The 17,169-nt window shown below is 37.5% G+C and overlaps 1 protein-coding gene across 2 annotated transcripts in view; it reads right to left on the reverse strand.

Moving 5' to 3' along the window:
- Positions 1-17,169, reverse strand: part of SLC9A9 (solute carrier family 9 member A9) — a 176,518-nt gene that overhangs the window by 76,375 nt on the left and 82,974 nt on the right. The gene's annotated exons all lie outside the window — the stretch shown is intronic.

Genomic DNA, 17,169 nt, shown 5'->3' on the forward strand with positions numbered 1-17,169 from the left:
ACTAAGGCCTAGAGAGAAAAAATAATCCTAAATGGACTTTTAAGAACTTGTCCCTTTAAAATATAGCACAATCTTTCTTATTACTATGAATATTGTCTTGCAGATGGAAATCCTTATTGCACTGTATGGACATCAATATCAATACTAATTTCAAAACAAACTATTTAAAATGTCATTTAAAGGTATTATAAAATAAGCTTAAAATGTATGAGTAGGGTAGAATTTCTTGTGGGAAAAATCAAGCAAAGCCAAAATATTCATTTGCCTTGAGGGGATGTTTTTGATTATATTTGCAACTGATTATATTAAAACTAATAAAATAAATTTTCCTATTTAACCACATCTGGAAAAAATCAATCATTGCTGCCAAATAACCACAGAGAGGAAAAAGGGGCATTTCATTTCTGCAGCCACTTTTGAGCTCAGGATTCTATGCTAACAGATTCTGATGCAGAGTTAGAACTGAAGTTTGTCAGTCTGTCTGCAACCAGCCATACATCACTATCCAGAATGTTACTATGGAGATGTTTTATTTGTCCTCAGTGGGCTTATGTATTTTTTGTTATATGTTTGTGCTTCTAAAAATAAATATCCAGTAACAATCACTAAGATTTAACAAAGGAAAAATGAGAGCTGTCAAAATCATTAAAACAAATTTCAGAGGCAAAATGGCATAAAACCCATTAGTATATGGGAGGATATTTTGGATTCCATGGTAGCACCATCAATTATCCCAAGCACACATTCCATAGCCCTCATTTTGTGCTGCAATACTGAACGACATTAAAACAAGCACAAAAAATATTTACAGGTTAGCAGTCTTAAATTATTTGAATTGAATTTAGATGAGAGGAACCAGTTGTCAAAAACTTCTAAGTCTGGGATCTTGTGACTCATAGAAATTATGATAGGTTCTTGCATTTCCACTTGGGAGCAAACACGATCCCATGTCTTTGTGGCAATATCATGCATTGTTTGAAACAATAGAAAAATGTATCAGGAGTGCCATGACAGGATCTACATCTCTATAAAATAGATATCTGTGTATATATGAAAATCTTCTGAGGGAAGGATACTGCTATGAGGAGCCACAACTGCATACTTTAATTGTTGGGATGAGATAAAGTACTCCACAGGTTCTAAAGCTGAATGATATTTTGTTTTTCATTTAGAAAATCTCATTCAAGACTCAAAAAAAATTAAAGTAGATGTACTACTGGCACATTTTAGAATCAAAAATTCTTAAACTAAATTTCCGTTCTTGTATTTTCAAAACTTCTGTTAATATACATTTTTTTTGAGGAAAAGAGTTTTTTTTCTATATCTTTGCCTTTGCTCTATACTTTTTCTCAGCAATCCTACTAAATTCAAGCTTTTACTGTTGCCTGGAGTGCTTTCTTGGTATAGCTGATTTTAAACTTCTCACCCCTTGTCTCCCAGCAATCCCATCAAGATACAATCTTTATGGATTTCTTGCAAATCCAGTTTAGTGCATCTTTTTCATTTCCCCACAACTTTACCTCCTTTTACTCACTACAAGCCTCCTGCTTCTTCCTACTTCAAAGTTCCACGCTGATTTCAGTAAATGATTGTTGAAGAGAAAAAAATCCCTCATCCTTGTCTGGGTGTTTGCACTCCACATGAGCAGCACATTTTTCCTTTGCTCTCTGGGTGAATGTGTCATGTCCCACAGCACAGCCCTGCTGATCTCCTTGGCCTCTGTTCACAGTGGGTGTAACATTTGCAGCCACAGCATCTGTGTCACATACCTCCAATGTTGGAATTGAATTGCTGTACATCAATTTTTTTTTTCTACCCCCTGAGCAAATATAACCCAAATATTTTTTTGTTCCTGTGAGGCTTTTTTTTTTTTTTTTAATATGTGTCTTTGCTGAGCTGTGCTGGTCTTTCTCCTCTTATCTCTAGTTTCCCTGTATTTTGATCTTTCACTATCACTGCTTGCTTGCTAGAAGATTAAATCCAGACTCCTTTTCTTCCTTTGTGTTGCAAAAATCCAGGTGTTATTTCAATAGCTAAATTAGAGCAGGCTCCACTCCTTCCTATTCCAGGCACAAGCATGATATGGTCTATTATCAAAGCTTCAGCTCCTTAAAATGGTAAAAGTAGCTTGTTAGCTTCATTCAGAATCTTCTGTGTTCCCCACATAGTTTGCTCTCTTTTTTAAAAGTCTATCACTCACACATATGACACATTTATTCACTGACTGCAACTTATTCAAATTTCTCACCATGAGTTAGAAAAAATTAAATAAAACAACTGCTTCAGAGCTAGTTATTGTCATAAAAGGAGTGATATCTGAATGCTTTTTCTTGAAACATGACAGTTGCTGATATAGCGTAAAAATGACCCACTGTTCTCTTGGCCTTGCTTTTATTAGTGTATTTAAGTGCAGTGTTTTATTTAGTGCTCAGCTTCTGTGTTTTGTTCAACAGTAATATAGAGCCCATGGAGAGATCCATTTAGCACTTAACTGTCAGTGCTGTGCAGCACAAATCCCTCCAGAGCAAAACAATTTGTTCTAAAGAGATCTTCTGAAAACCACGTTAAGAAACAGCTTCCATAGGAGCCTTTCCCCAAATTGTCATGCCTCTCAGTCAGATGTTTCTGGAGTTATTTTAAAGAGGAGATGTCAAGACCTTTTGATGAGAATTAGAAAAATAGGAGCAATAGGCTTTCAGCTGGAATTTGAAAATCCCTGGGTGCCCCAAGGAGTTGCACCTTGCACAGCAGCCTGTGGGGTGACATCCTCTCCTGTCTGAGGGGCCACGAGCCAGGGCCATGCGGTGCTCCAGGGGCTGCTTAAATGCCACTCAAAAATTCTCAATATGTTGAATGTATGTACTTGCAAGTGGGATTGCTTTTGTGGGAAGAAAAAGTTAGGATTCAAGTCTTCTGGATTCCAAGTGTTTGGAAGTATTTTCTCTATAACCATAAATTCCCTTCCCTTGTCACCCACACAGACAGCCAACCTCTTTCTACTCTAAATGAAATTGGCATAAAGTGCTTATACACCACTATTAGTTTTCCCAGGGCTACCAGAAAACCATTTTAATACACAAGTAGCAATAAGACATTTTTTTGTTATAAAACTAAACCCCCTCATTTGTAATGCAGCATTTCTAACTCTCCACGGAGTCTATAAATCTGGTTATACTTTTAATGTAAGAGCTGTAATAAATCACCAATGACAGCACATTGCAGAGTAGAGCATTAATTACAAGAACACCAGTTTAGAACTAATCCAGGCACTTGGTTTAGGTGTTTAGCTGAGGGAATTACTGAGAATGGTATTTACTTTGCTTTGGTAATTTCCTCTGTAAGTAGTGGTTATTACTAAAGATTTATAGTAAAACTGACATAATATTTATGTATTTAAAAACACATAATTAATAAAATATGCTTCACTTTTCTATTACTCTCAGCTGTTGAAAGTACTAAGAGAGATTAAAAATTAGAAAACTCTTTTTTAACCTGGGACATCATTCTGGAAAATGCCCCTTGCAGTTCAGTTCTCACTGGCAGAGGAAGGAATCAACTTGTATGTTAAGCCTTGCTGTAACCACTGAGTTTACCGTAGACCAATATTTTATTTTAACTCAAGTGAAAAAATTTATATGATATAATAGCTGCATTAGTTTTATCTTTTCAGTGAGATAAGGAAAGCATGATCTTTTTTCCTCTCTATCCTTTCCTCCTCCCACACAGTTAAGTTCCAGCCAATTAGAGCAATAATCTATGCCAGAATGGCTTTTGGTACTCAATTTATTTTCTAGAACCACTTATATTTTCACTGAGTGTTAGAGAGATTTTCTAGGTAAGTAATTAATGCACCTGGAAGATGGAACACACTAAGTACCAATCTTACCTGCAATGAAAATAGAATTCCTTAAAGGAGCATCAAAAGGAGAAAATGAACATAATCAATGCCACAGTCCCCTTGTGGCTGGGGAGATGGAAAATGTAAGATTTTTTAAATACTGATATTTTAAGGAACACTTCTCATCTCAAGGGAATAAAGTTAGTATGACAGGACTGGGTAAAAGCAGAATGGCAAACAGTATTCTTTCCTCTTGAGGGAATAACATTAGTAAGGAGGTATTGGGTAGAGGCTGAATTATATCCTCAAATTCCTCCCAGCAAAATTGACTGAATTTTAATCATTGACGGCAATATTGCATTCGTTCACTTGATTTAATATCTGCTGAAGGAGTGTCATCCACCTCTTGCAGGTACCTGCAGGCCTTCTGTAGTTGCACTGATTTTGCCAAAAACATGGGAAATGCCACCTCTCTTGGGAAGTGCACCCTACAGGGATATATTCCTGCATCAAAACAGGGAGTTTCCATACTCCAACAGCAGCTAGGAAGCTAGGATGTAAAATTGATTATAGTTTTAAGAGAGATCTAAAGATGGCAGAGCTACTAAAAACCCAAGAATTCAGTGTTAAGTGATGGTTATAAAATTTATTATCTTTGAATAATTTAAAATTTATTATCTATTTAAATAGATCACAGATTTCAAAATACTCCATGAAGTCAAGGATATTGATAAATTAATAACTGATGAAAATTTCTTTTCCTTAACTCTTTTGAATTAAAATGCAGTGAGAATTCAAGCTACTATAATTTTCCTGAGATCATAGAAACCTTTATTATAGCCTAATTGCTTTATTTTATTTCTCTTCTGATTAGAAGTTTCAAAATTAGGAAGAGATTTGGATTTGAACATTTTTCTTGAAAACTTATACAGCTGTAATGAATGTTCACAGCATAGTGATATAATGCTCATTTCTGAATATGTTTGGATGAAAGAATCAGCAAAAGTAACTCAAATTCATGATAGAACATAAAATTGTTTATGGTGTTAATTTCGATATGCAAGCATATCTGACTCTCAACTTGCAAGCACACTAGCAGAGAGAAATTCTTAAAGGATCTTCAGTGTCCTGGGAAAAATTCTGGTCTTTTTTATCAGTAGGCTTTGCTACTGAATAAATGAATTTCACCCCAACAGATTTCTGGAAGACACACAATAACTTTCTATTTCCCTATAGATCTGGGAGGTTTAAAGGATTCATAAGGCCTGAGGAAGAACTAGGAAAGGGAAAAGATCTAAAAGAAAACAGTACCACCAAGGGGAAGGAAAGGCCAGCAATATTTTGCATTTCCACGGCCTGGCTTATTCTTTCTGGTATAATCTACTCACCATCACCAAAGTTCACCTTGGGAGAAGCTGGACAATCTACTGGCACAGAATGCACTTCTGACTACCAACAGCAAAGCAAAACTGTTGCCTCAGATATAAAGGCAAATCCTACTGTTAAAATTATCATAGGTCTTGAATGGCTTTGCTTAGAAAAAGAAGTTTAAAGCAAAAACGTTGAAAATTAGGTAGCCAATAAGAATTTGCCCTTTAAATTAATGTTGCCTTCAATCAAATTTGGATCTAGCTCTGGATCATTAGTCTTGTTAAGTTGCTTAGAAGAGGGGATTTCTGCAAAGTTGTTTTTTTTTTTTTTCCCAAACATGGCCCAGTTTGTGGGACAGGGAACATTTTTACATCAGTATCTCCTTTTCATGCAGCACAACCAACTTTTGCTACTCTACAGCACCTTAAATGGTACCTACAAATAACTCCAGAATGACCCCTGAATAGAAGCTGCTACCAAAAGAGGGGTGATGGTGCTGTTCCTACAGCTTCTCAGCCAAGTTCTTCTTTGGTTCACAAACTAGAAACAACCATTTCCAAAGGGCTTATTTATCTTAAATTCCTGGACCGAGATGTTGCAGGCACAAAGGAAGGAGTACCCCAGTGCTCTGTTGTCTCAAGATTATGGCTCAGGAATTCCTGCAGTTCAAACTTGCTGAGTTTATTTTAGCAGGACTGGTTTCTGCAAGGATTAAGGAAGGGTTCTGCCCCAGATGGGGCATAATAGAGTGCAGCTGGAAAATTGTTTGAAGGGATATAAAGAACTTTTCACTGGCCAGAAAACAGTGGTAGTACTGGAATAATTGTGTTCAGGCTGAATTTGGACTTTTTTGTGAACATTGATGCCTCTTCCATTCCCTGAGAGAGGCAATGATGGTAATGGAAAATGAAGAGACTGTTAACAGCCTGTGCTGTCCAGGATCAAGAAGTATTCTTATGAAGCTGAAATCAGACTCTGTGTAGAAGAAAAAGAATAAAAAATGCCAGATAATAATAACATCACTAAAAATGAAGCTTAAGGATATATTCTGAACAGCTCGAATGATACTTTCTTGGAATGTTCTTCCTGGGATGGCAAATCCATAATCATGTGGAAGTGGGGACATAAACAGAGAGTTAAGAGCTATGTGGAATAATGGTTAGAAAAATAAGCAAAAGAAAGAAACAAGTGGTGGCTTTGTGAAAGCAAACTTCCAGTAACAAAGGAGACTTAGCTGCTTTAAGACATGACTCTTCTTCTTCTGATCAAAGAAAAGTAGGAATGTGGTCAATGTAATATAGTTATCTTTAAAATGGCAATGAGCTAATAGATCCTTTGCATGTCTACATTTTTATTAGAATTAGAGGAACTGCTGCTGATATTTCAAAATTAAAACACAAAATCAATCTCATCTTTCCCTTTCATTCCTCTGAAGTATGTTTTTATTTTTTCTGTGATCTGCCACCACAGCCCTAACCTCTTGCAAGCAATTCAATTTCTAACAAGGGAAAATGCAATTTATTCTATTTCAATTTACTGAGAGGAAATATACTCTAATACTAATTATTGAAGTGTGTTCTTAAAAGTTTCCTTCCTTGCCAAGTTTTGGATGTTGGAAAGAAATTCAGTTAGTCTTTGATATATTAGGAATTAGTGACTTATATGGGGGCCTTTAACCTATCAAGACTTAAACCAAAAGGTTCTTATGAAGTCTGTGGGGTCTTTTCTTCATGACTATGAGATTTTACTGCCAATCTGACACTACAGGACAAACACTTGCTCTCTTTGCATCTGTCCTATAGACATGATATTGCAGCTCCAACCTACCAACAGTAATGTTTCCCTTCCAAGTTTGTAAAACTAATTCTTTGGAAAAATAAAGCTGTAAAGCTATGAAATAGGAATTACTCTATTTTACCGAAACCAGACAGCAGTATCAGAATTCACATGCATTTTTCTGGTGCCATGTTGTTGTTTTTTTTATTTGGGGCCTAATCTAAGATAAAGGAGTTTTTATTAAATAACTTGTCTCGTTTCTGTGCAACATTTGTTTGTTCAGGGTTTCCTGTATTTACACTGCTTTGTTTATAGAGGCTGGAGGGGAATGGACACAAGGCATTACCAGTTTCTAACCCAGGCAGAGCATCCTCATGCTGAAAATTGCTCTTGATCTGAACAGTCTTGAATAGTATGAGATCCTCGTGATATTAAGCTCCTTTTACTTTTATTTAAGACCTATTATTGATGGGCCACCTTTTAACTACATTACCTTGGCAGAATGCCATCCTGGATTTACATTGGGCAGAATTATTTGCAATTAATATCAGTTTCTGAAGCAGGATACTGAATTAGTACGTTCACTGATCTGCTCTTATATGTCTGTATCTGGGAATTTTGGGAATTCTTTTGTTCATTTCTACAGTCATCTTTAAACAGCTTCCCTGCCTCCTGATGTAGGCTGCTATTCAGGAATTGAGATGCATTTGAACAAGAAGTCTGAGAAATGTGAATAGCAGCTATGCTCTGTGTGCCACACTTTTCCCTTAAGTATTAGAGTACGTGGCTTTTCTCATCTAACACTCCTTTACACTCAAAGCTGTAATCTAGAGTGCTCCATGGAGAAGTGATAAATGAGACATAATTTGACTTCAGCTGAAACAGAATAGAAGATGCTGAACTGTTGGAAAAAGTACTGCAAAGATTTCCAGTGTTTTCAGGTCTACTAAATTACTTATGGTCTCATTGGTGATGTTTTACTGACATCAACAAAGGGGAAAAAACAACAGTAAAACAAGCAGAAATTAAAATTGCTACACTAAGATACATCTTCAACTGTACTTAAATCTGAGAGCTCAGGTGACCATTTTGCATGAAATGAAGCATCTGTAGTGAAATGATTAAAATAGCTTCTGTAAGATTCCGTGGGAAAGCAGAAGGTGGGTGTACTAGGGACATATCATTGGGCACCTCAGAAAAATGCTTTTACAAGAAAAATAGTAATTACTACATGAGTGTGTGCTTCTGAGGGTGCTGATTGTCTGTTTGGAATTTTCAAACACTCCTAACTCTTCTCACGTTCTCTGGAGGCATAGTGTGGTCAATACCTCCTTTAATTTGTGTGACTGAAGCTGAAGTAAAAGTCAAAAGCTTGAAAAAGATCCTCAAACTTGTACCCCAGTTCATTATTGTAGGTTAATGAAAGCATGTAGGCACCAAAATACGTGCAAAGATAGGGCACTTATTTGAATCCTAGTCATGATTTAGACATTTAGTCTGAAAACTTTTGACAAAGGGCATTTTAGCCCTTAATTATGTGCACAGCCGGTGCCATGAGGAAGAGATGAGCTATTGGCAGCTGTTTGGTATGTCTTGCATTGTGCTACCATTTGGTACAAATGTCTCTTTGGAAGGTAGGAAAGCCATTAATTGTGTAATGGAAACACAGCTGTGCAGTCACTAAAAAGACAGGATGCTGGCAAGGGCTTTAGACTATTATAATGCCTTATTTACATGTATTTATTTTCTTCTTGCAGCTTATTGTGTGAGAATTCTATTGTTACGAACATTCTTCTAAAAGTTTTGACCAAAGCCTTTGTGAAGTTCTTACAGCTGATAGGGAACTTTGCAGATAACAGCCCTTGAAAGAGAATTGTGAGGAATCAGCATTCATGTAAAAATCATGGAAGTTAAAAAGGAGAAACATCAGACTGCAAGAATGGATCTTTGCCAGCAGCAGTTTGGTGCTGTTAGGAATCACACAACAGCTCAGATTCCTTAAGGGCTCCCATTGCCCCAGGGCTTCTGGGCAGGCAAAAGCATTGCTGTTTAAAAAAATATCAAGTAAAAAGTAGGAAAGCTCCCAAAGCCTGCAGACTGCTTTGGGTGAGGTCAGCTCCATCTGCAGCAGAAATCTGGATGCTCTGCAGAGACCCCAGTGCTGGATGCTCTGCAGAAATCCCAGTGTAGCCTCCCCAGCCAGGCCAGAAATAGCAGCTTAATTGTGTTTCCAAACACAGGCCTCACAGGAGGAGCAATTATGAACCTGGTGACACATACTCATGCAAGTGTAAGGCAACACAGGCTTCTAATTAAGGTACCTATTATGAATACCCTCAACATTAAAACCTCTCTTTTGACCTATGTGTTGAGCAATTTTGCTGCATTCCAATTCAGCAGTATATTGTACTATGCACAGCAATACAAAACAGATAGTTTTTTTTTTTTCTAGAGATTTATTCCATAACTGAAGAATTTAGTGATAAATCTTGTATTAAAATCATCTAACACAATAACATGAAGTGTCAGTGTTTCCAAACTAGAGAAAATCAATCCCATTGGGATACAACTATATTTTAAGTAAGAGACTGAGTCTTTTTAACTCTGTTGTCATTAGATATATTTAGAACTTGCTCATTTATAGCATAAGCCAAATGTCATTGAAATCAAAGGACTTTGGTTCATTATATAAAATTCTACTAAATTAGTTTTCCTGTATGAAAAATTAAGGAAGACTTAAAAGGAGAATCCTACCTTTGTTTTTTTATCCTTGTCACAAATTCTCAGATGAGGGAGTTCTGACTGATTATGTTTGTGGGAATTGTTGTAGTTATCAACTTTTACAAAACATGAGATTGCATAAGTTACTCTTCAAACTAAAGTTAACCATATGGGTTCTAAGTATGGGATGTTAAAGTGCACTCTGCTCTGTTTCAGCAGTGCATGTTGATGATGTGAGAATATGCTCCTAACCCAGAACTAGATTGATTCTGGTTTGCTTTTTCTCTTTATGCATTCCACAGTTGCTGTTACCAGTGGCAATAATTAGGATGGGCTTGATTTCACAGGTTACATACATAGAGAGAATACTCTTCACAAAACTAGATGTGCTTTACACAAGTGGGGCACAAGGCTGGATTTTTGCACAGCTGCAGACTTAAAAACAAAGGATAAGTGCTAACTACCCCAAGTAGGGAGAAGTTTCTCAGAAGTTGCTCTTCAAAGCTCTGGTGAGATTGATGGAGCACAGCAGCATCTGCAGAGTTCCATAAAGCTGTGTTTGATTCTGCAGCAGCTCTCACAGCCCCAAGCAGTCTGAGTCCACTGCACAGAGCAGCACACATGAGAGCCTCGTTTGTGATTCAGGGCACTGCCAGAGCAGCCAGGCCACAGGTCTCACTTTGGAAGTTCCTTACACATTTCTCCACATGCCAATGTGATTTTGGCCTATCTGTTATAATTCCAATTGGTATATGTTAGCTAACTGCTGGCATCTGATACTGTGCTGGAAGAGTAAACTACAACCTTAACAGCCTAAGATCTTTATTAATATTTAAAGAAAATGTTTAATGTTTAAACAGATAGTAAAAACTTTAATGAAACCATTTGGAAACTAGTTTGCATATGGTATTATGTTCCTTAGCCTACCAGCATCAAAAATGACATAATTTTTCAACAAGATGAGCTTTTCTGTAGAAATACTGCTTCATTACAGTTCTGGGTTACTTCAGGGTATGAATTACATTTCAGTGTGTTATTTTCCAGTTTCTGTGCTTAAGCAAAATTAAAGAAAATATTTATTTCTTTGTTTTTCAAGAGAATTTCTCTTCCTCATAGGTTCAAAGTACTTTTCTTTATTCTCTGTGTGTATGTGTTTAAGACACTAGAATATGATATTCTTCATAAAATGCTGATGACAAAGGGGCACATGCCTTATGGGAGCTAATGAGGCCAGAGCACATCTGCACATTCTCAGTTAAGGAATCTCTAATGCAGGTGTACAAAAAGAGGGAAAATGGAAACTACAGAATGAAGTATAGAACTGAATATTCTAACAAGATTTTGTATATGGACACCCAATATTTTCAGTATTGTGGGTAGGAAAGCAGCTAATTTATTATATAAACCATAAATGATGCAGGTAATTACTGATGCACCAGAGTTATGAAGTCTGCTGTTATTGGTTACTCATAGCAATGATTTCTAGCTGTTTACCATCCATCATGTAGCTCACAGCTGAAAGAGAGGAAACAATTACAGCATTTTCACATAAATTTAAGGGGAGTCACATGTAAAGAGACTGCAGATTAACATTCTTTTACCATGGTGAAGTAATCAGGAACATCAGTCAGATAATGAGGGATTTTGTCAAGAAATTCAGATTGAAAGACATGGTAGTATAATTTCTTCTGCAGAAATCAAGATTTTCTTGTGTTGTTATGATTCTTCTTGTTAAACCCATACAGTAAGCAGCTTTAGACTTCTTTATAGCATTACACTGTTCTACAGGGTTCCATAAGATTTTATGGTACATCTGGTCAAACAATGCGCCTGGCATGTCTCCAACATTCATCTTTTCCTGCTAAACACAGAAAATAGCTGTGCAGAGGACTGGAATTCATTGTACACTTCCTGTCAATTGCAATCCATTTTAAAGGTAACAATTATTACAAGCACTCTGCATGTGATGCATATTCAATTAGAGAGAAGAAGGCAAGTGCTGAACGAGGGCAGGCGGTTTGTGACAGAGCCAGGGGCTCTGCAGAGATGCTCTGGCTCTGCAGTCAGGAGCACAGGGCTCAGCCAGCACATCTGACACTGCTGGAGCTCAGGAGGGAGGGAAAGCTGGAGCTTAGAAGGGAGAGCACAGGACAAGAATGAGGGGCTGCTGCTCCTCAGGGTATAGCCTGGAGCTGTAATGATAGCCAATGTCTAGAGACCTCAGCTTTGGGCTTTTAGAAAGGTAGAAGACTCTGGCTTGTGTTGTTTCCAATATAGGTTAGCTACCTCAAAATTAGAAATAGTTTCTACCTACAGTTTCAGGTATCTGATCCTAATAGCCATAAGATAAAGGCTGTATAAACCATTATTTTTTAAACCGTGCTTACAACCCTTTTATGAATGTATCATTTCCTTCTCTCAAAAAGAAAAAAAAACCAAGGGCATTTCTATTTTCTCCCTGATTGTTTTCAACAGCTGTAAAATGAAGATTTTTGCTATAGGCCTTGTCTCAAAAAAAAAAAAAAAAAAAAAAAAAAAAAAAAAAAAAGAAAGAAAAAAAGAAAAAAAAGGGTGAAATAGGAGAAGACAAGATCAAGGTTTTTCCTTAATATTACTAATTTCTGAGATATTTAAGCAAAACTGGCTAAAACATGGGCAAAACTATACTAATGTTATTCCAGTACAACAAAATCTTCCAAAATGCTATTTTATTTTCAGACTCTTGTCATCAAAAGGAATATCTTCTCCAGACCTTTCTATTGAGCCTCATTAGTTGGTCACCTGTGCTGTTTCGTGGGCAGCACTGCCTGAAGCCTCAGTCTTTATCACTTTTGAGTCTGAACTTGCAGGAGTTCAAGGAGGTTGGAAATCAGAGAACTTTTTTTGTTCAGCTGCAGAAAGGGAACCATGAGACAGTGCCCATCAGAGCTAACTTTTATGCTCAGTCTCCACTTAAATGGAAAAATGTGCTTCATGCATGTAACCTGTTTAATGCTCACCAAGAATTTGGACTTTACTGGATTCCTTAGGCAAAGACCTCTTCTGTATTATTGAAGAGTGCCAGACCTGAATGCCATGCATTAGCCAAAAAGAATTCCCAGTTTGCTCTCAGAGGACTGTCAGACAGCCAGCTCTATACCTGGGAAGATAATAAACCCCCATTCTGGTATGAAATTTTCCTGTAGGCACTGTGATTGAGGTGTGCTGGGAAAACAGATTCCTCCTGCACAGCACAGATGCAAAGGCAGATTGGAATCTGGTACAGGTGGTAACCTTTCTGAGAGATAACTTTTCTGTCAGTCTTTCTCTCTGCCAGTCATTTGTGTGGAAATACCTGACCTCTTGCAGTGCCTTAAAGGTCATTTGTCCCTAAGAAGAGGGAACAAATCACAACAGCTGTCAATTAGGCTGCTCATTTCAAAAGGATGAGAATTATCCTTGTGTATCCTTATGTTTTGTGGTAGTTCTGCCTTGCTAATAATCTCGGGCATTTTACTGTAAGTAGAGTTTTCCTCTGCCTAGAAATATTCTCATTTTTTTATAAATTAAGAGTTTGAATTATAAGAGCCATTATAACCTGACATTTGTGCATGTACTTTTATTCCTAGAAGTATAAACTCATTATCTATAAACAGTTCAATGTTTGATAACAGAAAATAGTAGGCATTAACTAGAGATAAATGAATATAGGCTCTGCAATATAGAAGCAAGCCCAGCTCTCTTTGTTTGGTCTCTTAAACACTCACACAAATAAGAGAACCACAGCTCCAGGGCACACACATGTCCAGTGTGACTGTGGAGGGTTTAAGATAAAGGCACCAAACCATTTTGTGCTGCAGCTCCCTGTGACATTAGAGGGCTGCTTCTCCCAGGCATGGGTGCTGGATACCTGGAGTGGGACCCTCACAAAGCAGATGCAGTTTGGGTGTTGGTAGTGCAGAGTCACCTCTCCCCAGCTGCTCTCCTTCTCTCACAGAAAGGGAACAACAGTAGCTGCAGCTCCTGGCATGTGCTTTTAACAACAAACTCAGGAGAAATCATTCTGCTACTAAAGCAGAATTTGCAGTGCATTATTTTCTTCTCTAAAGACTGCTGATGGGAGAATCCTATAAAACAGAATTATGTATCTGGAGAAAGGAAATTTGTTGTTGCAGTGCTGGCCGTAGGTCTGCTTGTGACTGATTTATAAGATCCATAGGCCAAAAAGCAGTAGAATTTTGAGATCCCAGTGATGGTGCTTCATTTGGATACAGTGACTTTGCTCACCTCTCTGCCTTTAGTCCTGCAATGCTCTTTTTAGTAAACATTGTCTGTAGGCATTCAGGTAATGCTCCTTTGATTAATTGATTTTTTTTTCCCCCTTTCAGTTGATTTGGATACCTCTGTTGCCATACTTTACTTTTGCTCTACTGTTTTGCTTTGCTTCTGAAGTGAGTCCATAATCATGGATGGAACAGCTCCCCAGGGAAGTGGTGGAAATGCCATCCCTGGAAGTGTTCAAAAAATGAGTAGATGTGGCATGGTGGTATTTGGCTGAAGATTGGACTTGATGGTTTTGGGAGATCTTTTCCTACCTCAATGATTCTGTTATTCTAAGTCTAAAATCTATATTGAGACTATACTATAACATATTAGGGTCAAGAGACTATAAAGATTTGATTTGCAGTTTTTGAGAAACTACAAAAATTTTTATGACTTTTTTTTCTACATGTTTTGATTAATGTGATTAATTTGAATTAAATTAATATGCTTAAAACCACAATCCTTTTACACCAAAGTGTCTTGGGAATGCAGTTTAATTTCTGATCCAGAAATCAGCTGATTGATCCCTAGCCAGTGTCCCTGTTGGAAGGAGGCTGCATCATCAATGAGCTCTGAACCTTTTGAAAGCTTCATGTATTTTTTAGGGATTTCCAGGAAATACTAGCTGCTCCCCTGCAAACTGATGACTTTTATTAATCAGAGATAATCATATCTGCTTTATAGTGCAGAGATTAAAATTTGAAGCAATCAGTACTATGTCCATCAGTGAGCAGAGCCCAAGAGCAGTCTGAGCCCTGCAGTGAAAACTGATCTGCTCAAGCCTCTGGGTGAGACTGCATCTTGGTAAAGTTACTCCCAAGTTAAGCAGCAGTGATGTTTATCTCACCCTCCTGCCTGTGTTAAACCTTGGAGGTGAAGGGCCACTGAAATCTTAACTTGGAATCTTGTGCGCACAGCACGCCCAGTGCAGCTGAACAATCAGGCCAGGAGCTCCTGTCTCTAAGGCAGCTTGTTCCCCTAATGGGCTTGCTATCAGCAACAACAGCACAGGGGAGTAACTGTTTAACTCCTCATGTGATTAGAAAGGCTACTACACCTCAGTTGAGAAAGCAACCTTCACCACAAGTTTGACACACCTGTTTCAGAGGTGACCATGAGAACAAGGCTTAGCCTGGGGAATGAATGGAGACAGGGCAGTGTGTGACAAATTCCCTTGTTGGCTGGACATGTTTTCCTCTGTCTTCTTGTTATTCCCTGGCTCTTCTTCCATAGGTGATGCATTTCAGAGTTCCCTTTCCAGAGTTTGTAACTTGCTGACACTATTTTGTCTGCAAAGAGAATTCTTCATACCCTTGCACATTTAACCAAAGAGAGGTATTGCCCTGCCCACTCTCCTTGTTGGAGTTGTTCCCCAGAGTTAAAGGAGCATAACCAGAAAAGGTACAACTCAGAAGTATATTTATGGCCATCAATCAATACTCCACCACTAGGAAAATGTGCTGGTCTTAGCTTGGCATTTGAGTGAAAGTGATAGAGGGCAGAGAGAAAAACAGAGCAAGGAACGTCTTATCTTCCTGCAGAAAACACAATCTTATCCATGAATCCTTTTCTAGAGGTGACCTGTAGGGATTTACACTCTGCCCACTTTAAACAAACCAGGGATTTCTGTTTATCTCACACCACCCTGCCCAGCCTCTGACTTACTTGTAGCATGGCAAATCAGCCCAGCCCAGCTGTACATCTGAAGCCTGTGATGTCCCAAGATTTAGAAGCAGCTGTCTGGCTGCAGCATAACGTGAGGGGAGATAGCAGCTGTAAATAATTCTGGAGAAAGCTGCTCAGAATCAAATAGCTTTCAATCAGATCCCAGCAGTTTCATCTTCTCCCTCACTAAAGATACATTGGATAAATTAAACTTTAAATGCCTGAAATTCAGGAGCACTCGTGTTAGAGCTAACCTTGCTGCCATGGAGGGCAGGGTCAATCTCACTGTTAAGATCATGATGGCTGTTGTCAGGTCAATGATGATGACTTAAAATGACTTCCATAAACATCACCCATGTTAAAAAAATGACAGTAAAAACACACAGAATGTTTATAAATACCTAATGAAAATTGGGATAATTGAATTGAATGAAAACTATCGAAAGCCTCCATTTTGACTAATTTTTTTAAATCTACTTTTCTTATGAGAGTGTTAAAATAATACATTTATTTGTGAAAAGATTAGTGTTGCTTTATAGTTTCAGATTCTGTAAGTTTCAGATGCTTGAAATCTAATATTTCTCTTTCATGAAATCTTAAACAGTAATTGACAGAATAATAAAGGATACATGGGGACTAATAATTACATGGCATCTTTTAACAGGCCTTTTTAATAGACATTCTTAAATTCTCATTTAAGAACTGTAGATAAGTTCTCATTTTACATCAGTGACTGAAGAGAAACTTTTTACTTTTTTTAGAGCAAAGGATGATGTATTATGGGAAATACAGAACTTGGCACCAGGGTCAGAAATACCTTCTCTATCACTCTGTACCAGATTTTACCATCAAGCTATAAAATTTTAAATGCAAGTAAAAAATGTAAAGAAAATTATGCAAAGCAGTAAAGAAAAAGTGTTTGTTTAAAAACAGCTAACACAATTTTGCAATCTGATTTACAGTTTTAAATCTAATTTCCATAGTTTTTGTAAGCTTCAGCTTCAGCCTTAACTCACTGTTTTGTCAGTGTGTATTACAGTTCAGCACTCCTTTCTGAAAGATCTGTCAGATTGTAACAAAAGAGAGAGACTGCTTTGGAATAATTCTATAAAAGAACTGAAAAGCCCTTGATTTTGGCCAGTAATGAGTAATAAAAATGACTTAGATTGGGAGCAAAGCCAACTGTCTGAGCAACAATATTCATTGAAGATGCACTGAAGTTATAGATGATTATGAGAATGCCAAGTGTGTGGTTTATTAAATTTGCTTGGGAGGAGAGAAAGAAAGAGGCAGTGCAGGTCTCACTGAAACAGCTGCATATCAAGGGGTAATATTTGGATTAGAAAATAAATTAGAAGAATTCAAAGGAATTCAACAACAATGTTTGAACCATATCGTAAAGGAGGCTGAGGATTAAGGGCTTATGGGGAAGAGAAAAACAGAATAGGAAAGTGTGCATAAAACTTATAGCTCCATAGAGAAACACATAATCCCTT

Source organism: Agelaius tricolor, unplaced genomic scaffold (assembly GCF_023055355.1).
Source record: "Agelaius tricolor isolate 1412-34295 unplaced genomic scaffold, bAgeTri1.0.p SCAF_12, whole genome shotgun sequence".
Classification (NCBI taxonomy): domain Eukaryota; kingdom Metazoa; phylum Chordata; class Aves; order Passeriformes; family Icteridae; genus Agelaius; species Agelaius tricolor.